Genomic DNA, 13,901 nt, shown 5'->3' with positions numbered 1-13,901 from the left:
TGTTAAACAATTATGTATAACAAAGAAACCATCATGAAAAAAAAAAAAAAACTCCTGAATGCAAAACAATTCAATACAATTAAAATGAACTAAATACTGCCCTCTACCGGATTAAGTCATAATTACTCAGAACAGTGTCAGGGACTCTATAGTAATACAATTATTTATAATAACCAAAATTCAGAGGCGCTGCCACATATAAAATAAACATTAATAAATAAGAAGCAAATAAAATATTTTACTAAATGACTAATAAATTGTCAGATTACTCCCTTTCCCCATGTCTGTTTTCCCTCTTCAGAAATCCACAAAATGATTTAGAATTCCATGACAAAGAATCCGTATATATACATCAATTTCCCAGTCCCTAAAAAAACCTTGCCTTTTTTTATGTATGTATTAGTTGATGTATCATTAATTGTAATTAACATCTGCCATTCATATTCTCTAGTAATTCATGCAAGTAATCGTTATCATCTTAAAGGGTTAGTTTACCCAAAAATGAAAATTCTGTCATTTATTACTCACGCTCATGCCGTTCCAGACCTGTAAGACCTTCGTTAATCTTCGGAACGCAAATTGAGATATTTTTGTTTAAATCCGATGGCTCCGTGAGGCCTGCATAGGGAGCAATGACATTTCCTCTCTCAAGATCCATTAATGTACTAAAAACATATTTAAATCAGTTCATATGAGTACAGTGGTTCAATATTAATATTATAAAGCGACGAGAATATTTTTGGTGCACCAAAAAACACAAAATAACGAATTATTTAGTGATGGCCTTTTTCAAAACACTGCTTCAGGAAGTTTCGGAGCGTTATGAATCAGTGTGTCGAATCCGCAGTTCGGAGTGCCAAAGTCACGTGATTTCAGCAGTTTGGCGGTTTGACACGCGATCTGAATCATGATTCGATACGCTGATTCATAACGCTCCGAATGCCCTGTCAGGGCTTTGGATGCTTACGTCCACAGAGCTGCCCTGTGGCGTAAGACGGATCAGCTTACGTGGGGCCCCGAAAGTCGGCAGTCGGTAGTCGGCCGGCCTACCGTCATCTCTTAAGGTCCGTGCTCACTCTACCCAGAGTATGGCTGCATCTCTGAATTTACTATCTGGAGTGTCCCTCCAGGAAGTTTGTGATGCGGTGGGGTGGTCCTCGCCTCACACGTTCATTAGGTTTTACAACCTAGACGTGGCCTCGACCCCGGGGTCATGAGTGCTGTGGTGTCTTAGTGTGCGCTTACAGTTTCACACAGACAGGCACTTAGTTTTATGGCGGCGTGGGTATCTCGTTCACAAAGCGCTTGATGCAGCGCAAGTTCCCTTGAAAGGGAACGTCTCAGGTTACGTATGTAACCATGGTTCCCTGAGAGGGAACGAGACGCTGCGTCACGTTTCCATACTCCCAGCATGCCTGTGACCGACTTACTTTGACTATTCAGAAGCTAACGCTGTTTGGTTCGGGTGTGCTTTATAGTTTCCTGGTCATGATGTCACCCTCCTATGACGTTCCGTCATGCCATTGGACAGATTTCACATGTGCTTCAAGATGCAATCACGCAGAGGTGTTCCCAAAGCGCTTGACGCAGCGTCTCGTTCCCTCTCAGGGAACCATGGTTACATACATAACCTGAGATGTTTGTGGTTTTTTGTGTGGAGCCAAAGTTTCAAAAACTGTGTGTAAGCATTTTTTAAAAACTATAAATGACTGATATCAGGATATGCAGGACCACTCCAGGATGTTTCTCAAAAAGATTTACCCACTCGTCACAAATGTTTCCTTTGTGGTTGATCTGTTAGCTTAAACTTGCTTTATAAAAAAACCCACATTGATCCCACACATTAAGTGTGATTCACTAATCAAATGATTGAAAATGGTATATTTTTGAATACTGCAGTGATATCTAATTAATTTAATGTGCTTGACACACCGCACTTATATCTCTGTAAATAAATATGTCTCCATCAGGTTGAGTTCACTTAAATAATTTCTAAAAAAAAAAAAAAAAAAGGAAGACACAGTTGACAACTAAACAAGTGAGAGGCCTGTTAAAACTGAGCTTGTGGTCACACAAACAAGCATTTTAAACAATACAAGTTAATTCTTGCTACTCAAAACTACCATGCTCCACTGATAAAGTATGTAGACGGGTGATCGTTGATCCTGTTTTTTTGGCTTCCTGTAAATGACTTGTGGCACTTGCCTATGTTAATATGTGAAAAAATATACTTACAACGGCCAATCATTTTCAACACAGATGTAGTTCACTAACAATTGTGATTTTGGATTACTTGCACTGTTGAATTTTCAAGTTTATCTGAAAAGCTTGATTAGTTGAACAGGGCTAAAACACATGGCAAACAGCAGATGTTATATGTCTATATTGACACTCAATAATGCCTGGCAAAGCAGCTAGAACCAGTCAAACTTCCAAAGTAAACAACTCAGAATGCTTTATAAAAAAAAACACATTGATCCCATTAATTGGCATTATTATCAATAAATAAAATGAAATGTTTAAAATGGATACACATGATGACATGTTGGTGTATTTTGATTTTAAATTTACTTTAGAGTAAAGTTACTCTAAAGGTACTTGTCTTATAAATACTTTTTGTTATAGTGGTTGAAACTGACTCTCTTCACATCCTGATAGCAATCAATACTAGAAGTGGTCTAAATATTAAAACATGTATCTTCTGTGGAAGTCTCAGGACCAAAAAATGTTCGTCCAGTCATTACATTCAGTCTGAACACCAATTCCATAAGGCTATGCAGATTTGTAGACAGACAGTCACTGAGCGCCGCAAACAGCAGCCATCTTTTACTGTTCCTCCTGAACCAAAACAACGAGTTTATGCTGCATTCATGCCATGTCATAACTGTAATTATAAGATGGCAACCCGTGACGTTCTTCTCTGAGCTGTTCAAATTTATGTGTTTCTATGTCAACATTATCAATGCCGAAATTAATCTGCAGCAGTCAGGTGGTACAAGTAAGTGCTCTGTAAGTTGTTTACGTTCATTATTATTTTAATGTTATGTGATTTGAGACATGAGGTAATTTAACGCCATTTCTCATCTCGTGACGCTTTGCAGACTCTGGCTGCATCTGGAAAAATAAAAATGCTGCCTTCTGAGGCTGCATTCCATGGTAGGAAAGCATCAAGGCACGTCCGAATCCAATGTTAGCTTCACTTCCTGTCTCCTGAGATACCTTCATCTGATCGATTTTTGAAGGCAGCATAGATGTATCCTTCGCTGCTTGTGATATCTCACAGTCCTGTGCAATCCATTTGGTGACAATCGATCTAGAAAAAGAATTTTGTGTGTAAATGTACATTTTTGACCAACGTTTTCCACTTCTGATGTAATTTCTAGCAAGAAATTATACTGTAGTAATTAAATATTAGTTTCGTTCTCACAAAAGCTCCCGCTATTTTACTGTAGATCATTAAACTTTTGTGCTGCCTCAGAAGTCTGTCCGAAATCAGTTTTGTGAGGTCCCTTCGTGCGTAAACACTGCCTGCAAAGTCATTGCCTATAAGGCAGCGAGGCAACAAGTCAACTGCCTAAGCTTTCGAATGCAGCCTCTGCTGTGCGTTCATGCGTTTTGGCTTGGCTTTGGAGATGCTCTGAAGGGAGGGTGGGATCTCATGCTTTCAAAGTTAGCCTCTCCAAAACTACCTACCCTAACTTTAATAAATAAATATAAAAAATATAATTTGGTTGCTTGTTAAAGTAAATAGTGTTTCATAAGCCTTTAACATACCTTTCATCAAATGGAAATTAAACATTATATGTTGAACTATAAGAAAACCTATCCACAAAGTGGAGTTTGCCCACTCATTTGAGAATTCCCCCATGTGCCATTTTCTCAGAGAAATTCAGAATGAAAACAGAAGTGGTTAACATTATCTTTCACACTTGTTTTCACAGACTCGAAATGCCAACTACTCAGGACAGCGAGCATTAGCAGAGGAGAACTCCAAAAAGGCACTGAATCATTAGTATTGATTAGTCAGCATTAGTATTGGGATTGTTATCACTGTATTGTTTATTATCTTACAGATTGTGTTGAATACGAGATAACAGCTGTTAGCAAACACTAGCAAATTAAGAAAATATCTTCATCAGTGCTGCAAATGCTCAACGCAACCAAATACAGAAACTAGCTGCAAATAGCACAGACCACAATGGACATGTTTCAAGTGGACACCAACAAGTGAAGAACCTTGCAGGGACCACTTATTGTTAAATGTCTACTGTTGTCATGACCTGATTGTATGTGTGATTGTATCACATAACATTATGAGCACTGAGAGGTGAAGTGAATAACACTGATTATCTCTTCATCACGGCAGTAGTTCTGTTGTGTTTTATGTTTTTCTGAAAATAGGCATGACTGTTTTCTTCACTGGAATTCCTACATAACTTGTAATATTCAAAAACAACGTTCGGACTTAATAAATACTACATTAAGGCAATTCTAAGATGGCATTCTATGCGTTTGTCATGTGTCTGTCCGTCATTAGAGCGCCACCCTCAGGCTGAATGACGTAACTACATTAGAATTCTGCCAAAAGTGTGTCTGATGTGTTGAGCGATTAGGATATAAAGCTTACAAAATGTTTATCATAAACTAGCGCTAAGACCCAGAATCTGCCCTACCTAAATTTATGGCCAGGAGCCGCTACTGACAGAATGTTAACTGAGTTTCTTTATGTCTGCTGCGCTCATTTATTTAGATTTATCCTCGAGAGGCAGCGCGAGAGCCTCAACAGTGCAACCTTGTTAGCGTCAGTACATTATACATTATATATTGTTATGCGCTATCGATCGCTTCTAGCCTAAATGAATGCAGAATCATTATCGCGTTTTGGTGATTCCCTAGTTATTTTTTGTTATTGGTGTTCTAATCAGGCTAGGCTACTTGTCCGGTCGGGCAAGTAAAATTATCTTTTACTTGCCACTTTAAAAAATCCACTTGTCCTGGACGCGGACAAGCATTAATGTCAAGCTCTGCGATATGTTTAAACTGCTTCAGTAGGCTTGGTCCAATGCTTTACGATTCCTCTGTTGTATCGCGTCAATGGAGAGTAATGCCCATCCATGAATTTGTGTCTGGCGCCGGGTCTGGGCAGAGCTAGTCACAAGCGCGTGCAGCTTTTGTATGCTGCACGCGCTGAAGCACTACAAGCTAACAGTGCCAGGCGGCCGATAAAGGCCGACCTGCACACAAATAACTGAAGTGACGAGTGCAAACTTAAACTAGACTTAACAGTATTTAGCTGAGAAGCTACTCTAACTCAGGAGGCTAAAACCTAGCGGCCACAATGTGGCCTGCATGAGAAAGTAGCCAACCTAGCGATTCAGTTATTTTGCCCAAAAGAACCCCTTCTAAATTTACTGACTACATGCTCAGGAAAACTATACAGGAAAAACAAGGTCTATGCTTTTTAAGAATAAAAATATAGACCTAGCTTACCTCCTGTGGCTCGTAGAACGAAGATTTCTCCTCCTTATTTTCTTGATGAAGAAGGATGAAATCCAAAGTTCTTTTAAGCCTAAAAGTACTTTTCACTATCAAGCCAGAAGGCGGGCCTTCAGAAAAATATTCATCATGGGCCCAACCGTCAGCCTGACTGTCAAAAGCCTGAGCACATAGATGTTTTCAATGCTCCCGGGAGGCGGAGGAAGAAGAAAGAGCGAGGGCAAACTGAAGCCCCCGTGAGAGAGGAGATCGATCACCGGCACTGCTGGCGCCTATGATCGATCACCTCCCTCAGGTCCTGCTTCTTCCTCCTTGTGTCCCGCCGCTTCTGCGACTTATTCCGGGGAGGAGGAGGCGCACGATCGGCGACACTGGACTTCTAGGCCTGTCTCTGAGCCTCGACTCGAGACGGCCCCAGACCTCCCGGCTGTTTGGGCCCAGATTCGGATCTGAGCGGGATGCATGATATAAATGCTGCGGAGCGCACCCTCGCCTCCCTGAATTTTTCAACCACCGCCTCGACGGAGGTACCGAAAAGCTCAGTAGGCAAGACCGGGGCATCGAGGAGAAAGTTCTTCTCTTTCTCCCCGATGTCCACACAGTTCAGCCACAAACTTAATTGGGAATATTAATAAGATAAATTAAACAACTTTTTTTAGTTTTAAGTTTTTTTAGTTTAGTTTTTAGTTTTAGTCAAGTAAAAAAGAAAAATCTGAAATTATTCTTCTTTATAATAAACTACGACATTTTGTTAGCGAGTCGTATTGTTTAAACCAATTCATAATGGTATGCATTTTACATCTCTTGCAGACTGGAAATTGTGGTTTGTGGTTAGAGGTTAGAGACATGTTTTTGCATGAGGCATGTAACCTCAGAACTTTCAGAGACCAACAAATAGCAGACAAACTGCAGAATAGCACCTTTGACCATGCTAGTCTTAGGCTTCATCATCTTTATTATCATCCACGTTGGATGATAATAAAGATTTTAAATATAATTGATTTTAAATATAACCATAAAGATAATTGAACATACACATTTAATATTATTTTACTTATTCATTTATTTGGTATACGTTTTATTTTGAATTCACAATGAGCATCTATAGGGAATGAGTCAGTATTGGTCTGGCTAATGTATTCATGTAATTAAAACACATGCATGCAGTAAAATGACATGACAACACTGATAGACTGATGGCACGCACTGTGTTGTGAGAACATACAAATTAAACATTTCAAATATAGTTTTGGTCATAGCCTAACTGTCAGTGTTCCAGTAGTGGGACACTTGGTGTGCTTTTTTTCTCTATAACATATAGAGTTTAGTTTATAACCTTGTTTTGAATCTAGACGTGGACTGCTGACAGGATAGATGAGGAAACCGATTTAAAAAGAAGATTCACTGTCACAAGGTCCAAAAAAAGTGCTCAGTTGTGATGAAATAATCCAACTGATCCTCCTGATATTTCATGTCTTTCATCAGGGTCATTGTGAAACCACAAGGTGGCTCCTGCAGTCACACAGTATGATGGGAACAGTGTCAAAGTTCTTGTCACTCCTCCCATTTGCTGCTGCCGTTCATCGCCAAGGTATATGACAGTCTTAACCAGAGTACAGCAACACATATGTCTCTTTCAAGCATTCGAATTCATACTTTGTTTGACAGTGGCATAACTGCAGTGAAAATTGACCAGTCTGTTAAGGTGACGGGCATTTTGACGGTGGATCATTTAGGAGAACTTGTCGGTGAAAGGATATGCTGCACCGCACTAAATGTTCAGCCCTCATTAAGCATGTGATTGGGCCAGACATGGATCGCGGAACGGATCGTATTTCATAATCATCCATTATAATGAATTATAATTGACCTAAATCATTGTTAATGTAGGCTAGACAAAGACTTCATTTTAAGATTGTACATTTTACATCCTAGTCTGTAAGACTGTAAATTTTAATATTAGTGCTAAGTTAGATGCCAGAAACATTATATTTTCTTTTAAGCTTAATTTATGACTCTGGATAATCTGTTTTTTTGTTGTTGTTTTTTTGTTGTTTTTTAGAGATAGATATAGAGATCACGGTTCTCCCATGACTCTGAAAACAAAACATTAGACAACCAAACTAAATAATAGGCCTAGGTTCTGTCTAAATGTTCTATTTAATGTTATAAATGAGTCGATTTATAAATGTCTAAATGTCATAAATGAGTCTATGAAAAATATTTATTAATTTAAATGAATTCACTATGCAAAAAAAAAAAAAAAAAAATCGTTTAATGAAATTAATGAAGACTTGTTTCGATTGGTTTTTGAAAGAATTTCATCAGTTACAGTTCACCACCTACAGGCTGAACAGTACACGTCGTTTTAAAATATTACAAGTTGTCAGTATTTTATTTGTTACACAATACCGAGAACTCCCCAAAAATGTTTCCTCTCAAATGAGGAAAACATATTTCATTCAAATGAATACGACTTTTCCAAAAGAAAAATATATAGGCCTAGGCCTATTATCGATTTGTTTTTGTTATTAAGAAAATTTTATATTCATCAAACTAAGTAATTTAAAACCCAATTTTGCTCATTTTCAAAAAGCCTTTAAAAAGTGTATTTAGAATCTGTAAAAAAGTTAAAAAAAAAAAAAAAAAAAAAAAAAAACGTGACGTGAAAATAAGTGGGACAGCCTGAAATCTGCCTTAATAGCTCTCAACAGCGCGCTGCAGTTCCATTTTTTCACCACAGATTTACATTGGAAAATTGTGGGGCGCTGTAGAGCTGGGGAGGGCTCCGAGACCGGCTGCCCCGCTTTATTACACATGCCTGCCGAAGCCATACGTTACATTTTAATATATCCTGCTCACTTTACGTCTTAAAATATTCTAGAAAATCCGAAAAATATTTGTTGAAGAATACTGAACACATTAACAATTTATTATTGTTTCAGTTTATTTAGAGGTCTATGCTTGGATGTTTTGCCCAAACAGACGAGCCTCGGCTGTTAGTTTCAAAGGTAATTTACTCTGATTGCGGTTGCCATAACATCGGTGTTTATATCCGGACTAACCTTTTAGCCCAATATTTTCGTATGTTTGCAGCAAAGCAATAGCAATACTGTCAGCTGAAAACACTGTTTGTGAAGCTGTTTCAGACATGCTTACATGAGCGCTGCTCTCCCTGGATTAGCAGCAGCGAGAATTTAAGTGAAAGCAGGTTTAAATTAATATTCCAGCATGATCGTAACTTTAAAGGTTTGACTGCGGAATCGTTGTCATTTAGGAATAAGATAGCGTGTGTGTTTGAATCGAGATTGCAATATTTTAATGATTAATCGTGCATAACCTACATATGGACCTGTAGCCTCTGTATTTTTGTATATCATATTTGTTCCAGACCTCAAAAGTTACCCGGGCCCAGGCCCGGGCGGCCCGCCCGGTTCCGTGATCCATGGGGCCGGAGATTCAGTGGGAACTACTGAAGGAGAGGAACTATATTCTTTAATTATCAACGAGAGCACTGATGTGGGCATGAGATACTCAATGGCTGACTGTCAGTGCATGCATCAATAGGGTGCTGGATCAATATGATGAATTGAAATTACCCTTCCAGCTTGCCAAGGAAAAGGACAGGAACTACAAGTGTACCAAGTGTCAAGTGTACTCTGATCCAGTCAACAAGCTGTATTTAGTGTTCTTGCAGCCCATCATTCAAGAAGCAAACAGAGTGCAATAAAATGTTTAAAATGGAAAATGCGAATCCATGCAAGCGTTTTTGTGAACTGATCACGTTCTACCTGAACCTACTCAGAAGAGTTGCAAAAATCAACCTTGCGAACATGATTCAGTGATCTGAATTTATTTACTTTGACGTGACCACAGAAAGCAACCATCTGCCTCTCTCTGCAGTTGACTATGGCCTACAGTTCCAAATGGAGCTGGATAATGGAAAGCTTCCCACATCCGATGCAGAGAACATTAAACACCACTGCAAAGAATACATGCTTGAATTTGTCAAGCAAATCAAACAACGTTTGACCGCTAATATGCAGCAGCTTCAGTCTCTTGTGTCACTGAGCCCATCTGTAGTGCTTAACAGCCAGAAAGGCCTCACTTAACTTCTATGTCATTTCTTTGTCTGTATACTGGAGATCTTGCAAAGCTTGATCAGCAGTGGAGAGTCCTGGACACATTGTCATGGGAATACACAGAGGACTGCCAAGCGGAGAAGTTCTGGATTGACACGAAAAACCACAGGGATGCACATTCTCAGAGATGAATTTGCTAAAAGCCAAACTACGCAGCAGAATGAAGGACACCCTTCTGGAGAACATCCTTCGCATTTGAGCCTTCATGCAAAGACATGAAATCTGCTGTCATCAGTTCGAACCGACAAAAGAGATGCTGGCCTTGTTCAATACAGACATGTATGACAAGGAGCAAGAAGGAGAAGAGTAGCATCAGAAAAGACTAATCCGTAAATAGTTCATTCAAATAATTCCAAAAAAGGATTACACGAAACCTGGCAACCCTGGTGGCAAGAGATAAATTGAAAGGAACTTTTGCAAATGAAAGGACTTTGTTTTAGTGCTGTATGTTATGGAAAATTCCCTTATCTGTAAAAAGGACAAATACAAAGATCGATATAATGAATGTTATATCAGACACAGGTAATGCTCACTCAGGTGATCTCTCTCTCTCTTTCTTTCTCTCTCTCATTAATACTGTACAAAATACAATGAGTTTCAATGGAGGGACTCAACGTTCCTTTGTTACTAGTTCTAAAGTGACATTTTAGAAGTAGTAATGGAGGCTTGGTCAAACTGTCAACTTGAGATTTGAATCTGTGGCGGAAGGAAATAGTGCTGCACGAAAGAGGATTTTTAAAGACACTCCGTTGTTGTTTTTATTTATTTACACACTCGTGCCATTGAACTGTTGCATAAACGCTATATCACACTCGTAGCCGTGCGATATGGCTGTATAGCCAATATCGCACAGCTACTAGTGTGATGCAGGGGAATGGCATCCCCCTAGTTGAAAAAAATTACAAAAAGCATCCCCTCTGTAAAGCCACCACCCCCTTACCATCCCCTTAACAGTGTTACGTATTATGTAAAACTTATAATGTAAACGAAATTTTAAAATTCTCTGTATGATAATTAAGAAACTACAAATAACAGCGATTGACCAATCAGAACTCACTATTATAATGCGATGAGCACAGTCGCGCCAGAGCTCTGATTCAAGGAAGCTTTCATCATTTTTTGCACTTGTTAAAAACGATCAGCAGAACGGTTCAGTCGCATCTTTTGACGCTCTTTAAATGGAAGAGATCAGAAGGTATGATATTACTTTGATTAGTGTTTTAATAACATTCCCCTGACACATCAGAACGAATAACAATCATAGCTAAAGTGCATTGATGCCGTAAGGAATCGTCAAGGATGTCAGTGAATGTCGTCACCGAAGTGATAATGCACACATGCATACAGGCTAGGTTAGCTACATGTACGTATGTTTATTTATTTTAATTTAATAAAAAACTATGGGCTCTGTTCATACTCCGCTGTTTAAAACTGCATGAACCATTCATTAAAGACACAGACACAGCTAACAAAGACTGTAACGTTACCACTAATTGTTCGATATAAGAACTCAAGATTAATTCAGAAATAACTCTATTCTTTTTGTCCAAACTATCAATGTTAGTGCTCTGGAGTGCTGAAAAGCGTGGGGCTCAAAATAAGTGTCAATTGTAACTCGTTTATAGTTATTTTTATTAAAAATATATGTTGATAATGATTGAACACTTCAGGGCCCTCCAAAGCCACCATTTTAGGCAGTGGCGCCTGCAGCCGTACGGCTGTACGCCCTGTGCGTACCATGAGAGGGCGCTAATTAATGCCGTTTTTATTTTTTTTTTACATAATTTTTAAATTGATTATTAAAGTCTATCTGCGTACACTCATAACATATTAAGAAAGCAAGAGAGAATGAGAATAAAGGTGTGTGTTTGTGTGTTGTAAAGTCAAATGTGTGTATGTGCGTGCATGGGCGGGCGTGGGGGATATGGGTGAAAAGAAATCTGATCAGCTAGTTTAGTTTCATCGCTTTTTTCACACATGAAAAATGACATTACAGATAGTTAATGTTTAAAAACAGGCTCAAAATGAGTAAACGCTCTCTAAAACAGCTAAATTCGATTGAAACATTTGCAAAAAGGCCTAAACCTATTGATTAGGGATGGGGAAATGAAGCCTCTTAAATCTTTGAAGCTTTTTTCTAAATGTTTCGGGAAAAGTTTCAAAGCATCAAGACCCAGACAGCATGTAGTAATCGCCCAAGCTCGGCTGCCTCGCGACGCCTGTGGCTCAGACTCGGCATCAACATGTGTTAACCGGGCCCGCAGCTCGCTCTGGCACATGTACAGTATATTTGTTATGGCTGTAAAGCACTGGGCCGATTCCTGCTCACTGTAACTGGCCCAACTTTGTCTGTAGAAATCTGGGCCACTTCTGGCAATGACTCGGCTTATGTTCACTCACATATGGTTACATAATGTAGTAAAAATTAACGTAAAATTGTCTTAAATTTGACTTAGTTTCCTGGTAGTTCCTGATATGTGATAACTACACATTTAACGTAGAGAGTTTGTCAAAAACAACATATCTGCGGTAAAACTTAATATAAGTGCCATATAAGACAGAACATTCTCTAATATGTATAATATAAAATCTATTTATAAATAATGCAGCAATTCATTCTTTTATACGCTTTCATGTATTTTAAACGCGCTTCACTGCGCTCTCAGGTGATTCATTCATCTTCACTCGCACTGCGGTGGGAGTTTGTGTGGTTTGACAACGTGATCTCATGAGAAAACGTGTGTATTTTTACGTAAATTGTGGTTCTACCACACGTACATTTACTTACGTTTTCATACATACAAAAACGTACAACATTGACGTATTTATAGCACTAAAACGTGCTATAAATACGTAACAGCAAAAAAAAAAACGTAAATCATGTAACGTAAAGTGTGAATGTATATAAATTCCCATGTATTAATATTAAAATCGTGGCTTTAATGATTTAACGATGTTTTTAGTCGAATTTATTGAAAGCAGTTTACTCATCTACTTAATATGAAATAACATTTCTGTTCGTGACTTGTGCTGCTCGTTTCGGAGGATTACATAATGTTAAACAAGACTACAATTTCTAACCTTATGAATAAAATTTCTGTAATTGTTTAACCATTTTGTAATATTTAGTTTGTTTGCTGTGAGACACAGAAGGCGTTTTCTCCTATGCAGCGACTGACAATACAACCAAAAGATACACCAAAGCACAACATAAATTCACAAATCACATCCATTTTATTTGTTCGCTGTACTCCCAATCTTTAGAATCCATATGTTTGTAAGGAACAGATCCAAATTCAGCCCTTTATCCATCGATCTTCATCTTCATTCTCATCAACAGCGACCATCACAGTCAAAGCTCGCGCTCGTTATGATTCAAATTTGAAAGTAGCGCCACCCTCGAGAAGCGTTACGAGATATGGTTTACGGCACTGATATCGAACGCGCATTGGTTCTCACCTGCTTCGTCACAGATTGCGACATGCCGTGTTTCAGTGGATTGACATTTGAAATGAGTGTCACGCCTTCACGGAGAGAAGCCGGATTTATCATATTTTCATGGATTAATAAATTAAATTCTGCTCTACCTATAAAAAACTATTACCACCAGAGAGGACTGTGATTGGAACTCATCATCATTTGAACTACTTTTGACTTTTGTACCACTTTTGACATTTTCGCAAAAAATCGTTATTAAAAAATATCGTTTTAATGTTATATTTTTACTAAAATTGTCATTTTCCTACACATTTCTGTTCTTTATGTTTTATTCTTTTAACATTCTGTATAAAATGGGTAGGTTTAGGTTCGGGATGGGGATTAGGGATCCTACATTTATCTACAAAACGATAAAATGGAAATTATACATATATCTTTATGACATGAAGTATTCGTAAATATTTTACGTTTTTTAGCTGTAAATACGTAAGTATTTTTACGTTTTAGTGCCATAATTACGTCAATATTGTACGTTTTAGCACCTTTCTAAACGTACAAAAATGTACGTTTTGTGTCTTTGAAAGTTACGTATTAATACCTACGTATTAACAATGAGACCAGGCTGGGGTTGAAGTGGACGCGAGCAAAACAATGGATTATTTACCAAGAGATATTAATGTATGGGGTCATTTCGACAAAACGGTTCTGGTAAGCATCAACGCACATTTACAATGCAAAATTACAATTTTTACAATTCAACTTATTTTAACATCCTAATCGTATGTGCGTTGTGAGTATTTTCAGCGAGTTTCTGTATTTGGTTGG

Source organism: Ctenopharyngodon idella, chromosome 16 (assembly GCF_019924925.1).
Source record: "Ctenopharyngodon idella isolate HZGC_01 chromosome 16, HZGC01, whole genome shotgun sequence".
Taxonomy (NCBI): domain Eukaryota; kingdom Metazoa; phylum Chordata; class Actinopteri; order Cypriniformes; family Xenocyprididae; genus Ctenopharyngodon; species Ctenopharyngodon idella.
The sequence above is the reverse complement of the archived record's forward strand: the minus strand, read 5'-3'. Positions refer to the sequence as shown.